This window comes from Alligator sinensis, unplaced genomic scaffold (genome assembly GCF_000455745.1).
Source record: "Alligator sinensis unplaced genomic scaffold, ASM45574v1 scaffold219_2, whole genome shotgun sequence".
Classification (NCBI taxonomy): domain Eukaryota; kingdom Metazoa; phylum Chordata; order Crocodylia; family Alligatoridae; genus Alligator; species Alligator sinensis.
Window position 1 is genome coordinate 509,164 of NW_005842822.1, and position 5,437 is coordinate 514,600.

A 5,437-nucleotide genomic window follows, 5' to 3' on the forward strand; every position below is an offset into this window, starting at 1 on the left:
CAATAAATATCAGTTAGAATAAACTGCTACCTTGTTAAATAATCATTTCAAAGGAGAAACAAGTTTTGTAGATCATAGCACTGTTATTAAGAGTGTTTATATTAGAACTTCTGTGAAGTTCTCTCACACTAATACAAGTTTAAATTGGACTTATTAAACCATTAAAAAGTACCCTAAAAATTGGAAGGTCTTGGCAACTACATAGCTGCTACACGGAAGGCAGTCTGGGTATTTTTCATATGCCCTCTTAAGTAGAAATCAAAATCCAATAGGACAGACAGGATAGGACAGGTGAGTGAATTAGAAAGAGGACTTTCTCCTCCTTGATACAAAGGACAAATGATGTGTTCTTAGAATACAGGATGAGTTTGCACAAAACAGTTACTGAAACAAGATGGCATTCACTTATGGGGAAGCATTCAAACCTGTTCCTTTCCAGGCAAGAATGAACTTTGGGGGGCAGCATGCATTTGGTTTATGCCAGAGGCCACAGCTAGCCAAACTGTCACTACTCCCAATTTCAACTTTGGGCACAGAACTTCCCTTTTGCCTCCTTGCAACAGTGACCAATGGCATCAGTCAGGTGTGACCAGGCTCACAGGACTCCAGACTGTCCCTTTTTGGTCTTGTTTACCCAGTGTGTGGGAGAGGCGAGGAGGGGTGTCACCATGCAGAAAGAAGCACCCTGTCATTCCTGGCACTGGCTCAACCCCACTCACCAAAACACTAGTGTTTGTGGATCCCACTTGATCACTGACATCATTTAGACCTGTTCTGAGTGAGATCAGACAAGCCTGTGTTACAGAGTCAGGCTACCAGTGCACTAGAATTGGGGGAAAGGCAAGGAGACGGAGGGCCAGGACACACACAAAGCTTTAATCCCATGTCACCTTTGTCCAGACTCCTTACTACTCTCTTCCATAGAACAGCTGCGCCACTCTATGCCAAAGACTGTCAACCACCGTGCTGTGGCACTCTGGGGTACCTGGAGATCCTTTCAAGGTGTGGCACTCCAATGCACCGTCTGCACTGTTAGGCATACAAACAGGAGTTACAAGACAAAGTGTGTGGCTTAAAGCTAAGGAGGTGTGCCTAGAGTCCAAAAAAAACATTGAGAAATCACTGCTCCGTACCAATGGTTCTCAACCTTGTCAGACTCCAGGCATCCTTGGAAAATGCCAGTTCTTAGCCGTCACTTGTTTTTTGACTACAGGAAAAAAAACAGAGAAAGTCTTCAGTTGCAAAGAATTCAGAAAGCCTGTAACAAGGCAAAATGTTTTGGACACTATAGATTCTTAATTATCCTTATTCTGGGTTTATCTTGTGATCATGTGTAGGTATTCGGGCACCTAACATTGCTAGAACTGCAAAGCACCCTGCAGCACCCCTAAAAGACATTCGGAGCACTCCAGGGTGCTACAGCATCCTGGCTGAGAACCACTGCTCTGGGCAAGCTATGCAGACAGAGGCCTTTGCTTCCAGAATCTGCCAAGCCAGCAGGGAACACCTTAGATTAAGCAAGAGGGTTTTCTGTCCCCTGGCTGAATAAGGGTCAGTTTTACAACCCAAAGAGGGAGACACCAAGGTTATTCCAAAACGTAGGTCTCCACGTGGCAGCATTAAGGAAGTTGTCAGACCTGCCAAGCACGAGTCAAATTATATTATGCTGTGTACACATGGTTCAGACATATGGTACAGCAATTCTGCTGCCAATATCCAGTAACCTGCTGCCAATATCCAGTACCTCAGGGTCTATGGTCTGGAACCTTACACAGCTGATGAAGTAGAGAATCAGAACTGCAGTAACCACGCAGTCCCCAGGAATAGTTCACTTGCATGAATGTTAGGGAGTAAATCCATCTATTTGAACAAACCAACAAATGATGCTTGCTGTTACCTGAAGATATGCTATAGAGCCTAGTCAAGAGAGGCCTCTGGGGCTGAAGTTAGTCAAGAAGCCTCTATACCAGTGGTTTTCAATCTGTAGTCTGCAGACCCCTGGGAGCCCACAGACTACAGCTAAGGGGGGACCTGAAAGATGACTACGATCAATCAAGAGTATGTGAATATCCACACTTACAAATCAAGGGGGCCGCACCTCTGATCGAAATTTTCAGAGGTCTGCAAATGAAAAAAAGTTGAAAACCACTGCCATAGACCATTCTTTCAGCAAGTCAGAGAATAAATGGGAGTCAATCCTTGATTTAGGCCCAAATCCTGCTAGTAGAACCACTGCACAGGTTGCTCACTGAAATCAATGAGGCCCAGTGCAGGAGTCTGTTCACACATTTCTACCATGAAAAGTCAGGGCATAATCTCTTCAAGCAGCGAAGCAGCAACAATTAAGATGGCTGTGTACTGCTTTGGGGCCCAATACAGTGAAGAGCTGACTTCCCCCTGTTCCACTGGCTTCAGAGCCTGCTGGGAAGGGGCAGTTTAATTGTAATCTGAATACAAAGCCATCTGAAAGTGCTAGTAGAGACAGCAGTGCAAGTGACATGCACTAACAAATAAGCATAAAGCCTTCACAGTCAAGATAAGCTGCAATGGCAAGATGCCACCATCTAAAAGTGAAGGTGAAATATTATTACACACCTACCAGCTTCTCTCTTCTTCTGCAATTTTGTTATTGTGCTAAACAAGAGGTTGTTGCCGTGTTGTGTCATATTCAGCTGGTTAAACAAGATGTCTTTAGTGGCACATACATATCATGGTCTGGTTGATATATTTAGCATATTTAAGGCTCCAAAGTTTTCAGAGTCTCTTCTTTCCTGGATGCAGGCAGTTCGCGTAAAGGTTAATGGGAGCTACGTGTGCATCAAAGGGAGAGTAGGCATTTCCACCCCCAGACCCCCTTGCGTATAACAGAAGACAGTTTCTCTCAGGTATTTTATAATTGCTTGGATGGAGTTCTCATTCTCAACCCTTTTGTAATGCCTTTTCCCCAAAGAGACCTTGTTTTTCCCCTCACGTTATAGACCCTTAATAAACACACTGGGAAAAAAACCCAACCCCAAAACAACATGCTACAGAGAACAGAGCTGTACAGGCTGCCAAAAAAGCACACTACTACTCTGAAAACAGAGGACTGAATAAAATTACCACAGTCTAACTGAAAAGCAGCGACTAGACTTTTTTCCTAAAGAAAAGCACAATGAAAAATGCAAACTACATCTCAGCCACAGCAAATCATTCTAGCTAGTCTTGTAGGTTGTGTTTATTAACCAGTTTCTTGCCACTGAAAGTTAAGGGGGAAAAAACCTGAGCAAACTCACAGGAAGCGTTTTCATGGCATTCTTTATAAAGCAATTGTCCTTGTATATTTATGAGTCGTTTTTAGCTTTTTTTGATGTGAAGGTAATGAACACAGTACCAAGAACCTTAAACAGGCATGCCGCAAGGGAGTCCTCAGAATTGCTGGTTTTACAGCTTTTGTAGCCTGTAGGGGAGTGACAGCATCACATCTGTCCAACTTGACTCCCCAGCCTGAATGAACAGGTACCTACACACAGCTGGGTCAGTTGAGGGCAACCCTGGGTGCAAGTCAAGCTCTCCAAGATGCCTTATCTGCTCTGCCAGGGTGCTCCAGTACACATGTTATCAACTCAGAAGTAACTGGCAAGAACAGGTACCACTAATGGAGGACTCTTGATAAGTGCAAAAATGCACGGCTTCTTTATTAGGAATTCTCATACTACACAGGGAGAAATGTAGGCTTTATCAATTATTCCAAGGGGAATATAAAGTTTTAACCTGTCCCCAGCACACGTAAGAGCAGGAAAATAGTGAAGATGTACCATGAAAGTTTGCTAAGACAGTTATGTGATGTTTGGTAAATGGACAACTGTTGGGTCTTTCAATCCAGCGTTCTAACGTTATGCAAGTGTTGAAATACAGTGCATGTTTTCCTGTTTCCTGAAAGAGACTTCTGAAAGCTGATAAAGGGAACCTTGGCTGGCACTGAACTACAGTGAACCCATAACTACAAGCAAGAGGCAGAGAGATTTAATTTTCACGGTATCTGATATCACAATCAAAACAACCAAGCAGACATAAAAAATAGTATAATTAAGAATATTAACCACTGAAGCTGCATAATTTGTAATGTCCAATAACTGAAATGCTAATATCCTCAAATCTGTCATGTTAGACTTGCAGTTTTAACCAACTGTCCTATTTTGCAGACATGCTTTTTAATCCCACAGCTCAGTTATCCGTCTGTGCATACATCTCATCTCAATTCCATATTTAAAAGACTGTGTGGCACAGTCAATTAACATAAAAAATTTAATTTAAACCAAGTACAGTAAGTACATTTGTGTTGGTGGAAAAGTCAATCTACATGTCATGACCCCCTCCCCAAAACTGATCAGAAAAGAATGAGGTATTCTAAACTGCATTTCTCCTTTAAACCAGACAAATCATACACCACAGCCAAGTTCTATATTAGCTTTCCTGCAGTTACAGTGACTAGGGGGGAAAAAATCTAACCCAAGGCAGCATGTGCATCATGTATGTCTTTTTGTGCTCATAAATGAGGGGAACAAACCAGACAATACGTGGCTTCAAAAAAAAGGGAATATAATATTATCCCTCCTATTCATTCACAGTACTTTATGCAATAAACACTCTGATTAGAGGAGGGGTGTGTTTTTAAGGGGATAGTTATCTTAGAAGCACCAACTTCCCAAGCAGATAGAGGAGGAGTTTAACAGAGGCCATGCATGTAGTCACAGGAAGGGACAGAAGCAAAGTTATTGTACCCATGGGATGGTGAGGTATTAAAAGGCTCAGCTCAAAGTCCTTCTGACTGTAGTATTGCATGACATAACTTAGGTGACTGCTCCTGAGAAGGGGCAAAGGGATAAGGGTTGATTTGCAGCAAATCACACTATAATAAATGCTTAAATGTTATTGTCTCTCCCTCTCTCTCTCCCCCCACCCCTTTCAGGGCAATAAGGAAGAAAATGTTGCTACCACTCAAAACACTCAGTTGGAATTCACAGACAAGCCAAATCTCCTTTCATAATAAATTAAGTTGACTTACACTAGTCAAATAAAAATGTTTATTTGCAAAAATGCAAAATCTAATATAGAGGGGGGAAAAAGATGAGTGCACACGCATGCTGAGGGAGGGTGGTAATTCCCTATAAATACATGAAAAATATGGAGTTTATGAAGACAGAAAAATGTTGGTGTACTTTATGAATTAATTTAAGAACTTCATTTTGCAGCTACCTGAAGTTAAGACAAAGCCGCCTCTAGGTATTTAAAACTAGTCAGACCTGCTGTAGCAGTTGCACAGTCTGTTTCAAATATGCCCTCGCAGTTCTTCCAACCCCCACCCCAACACATATCCGCATAGTTTACCTCCAACCATGGGCGTTTCTATAGCGCAGTTTACTCAACAGACTTATTGCCTCCCTGGCAAGGGAAA

General features: G+C 42.4%; 1 protein-coding gene across 3 annotated transcripts in view; it reads right to left on the reverse strand.

Moving 5' to 3' along the window:
• The window catches only part of SERTAD2 (SERTA domain containing 2), a 110,358-nt gene that overhangs the window by 13,685 nt on the left and 91,236 nt on the right, over nt 1–5,437 (reverse strand). The window contains exon 1 of one of the 3 annotated variants that reach the window (XM_025191484.1): nt 1,134–1,171. The exons of the other annotated variants lie outside the window; for them this stretch is intronic. The gene's annotated coding sequence lies outside the window, so the exon portion shown is untranslated. Of the gene's footprint in view, nt 1–1,133; nt 1,172–5,437 lie in introns of those variants that run through there. 3 annotated transcript variants of the gene reach the window in all.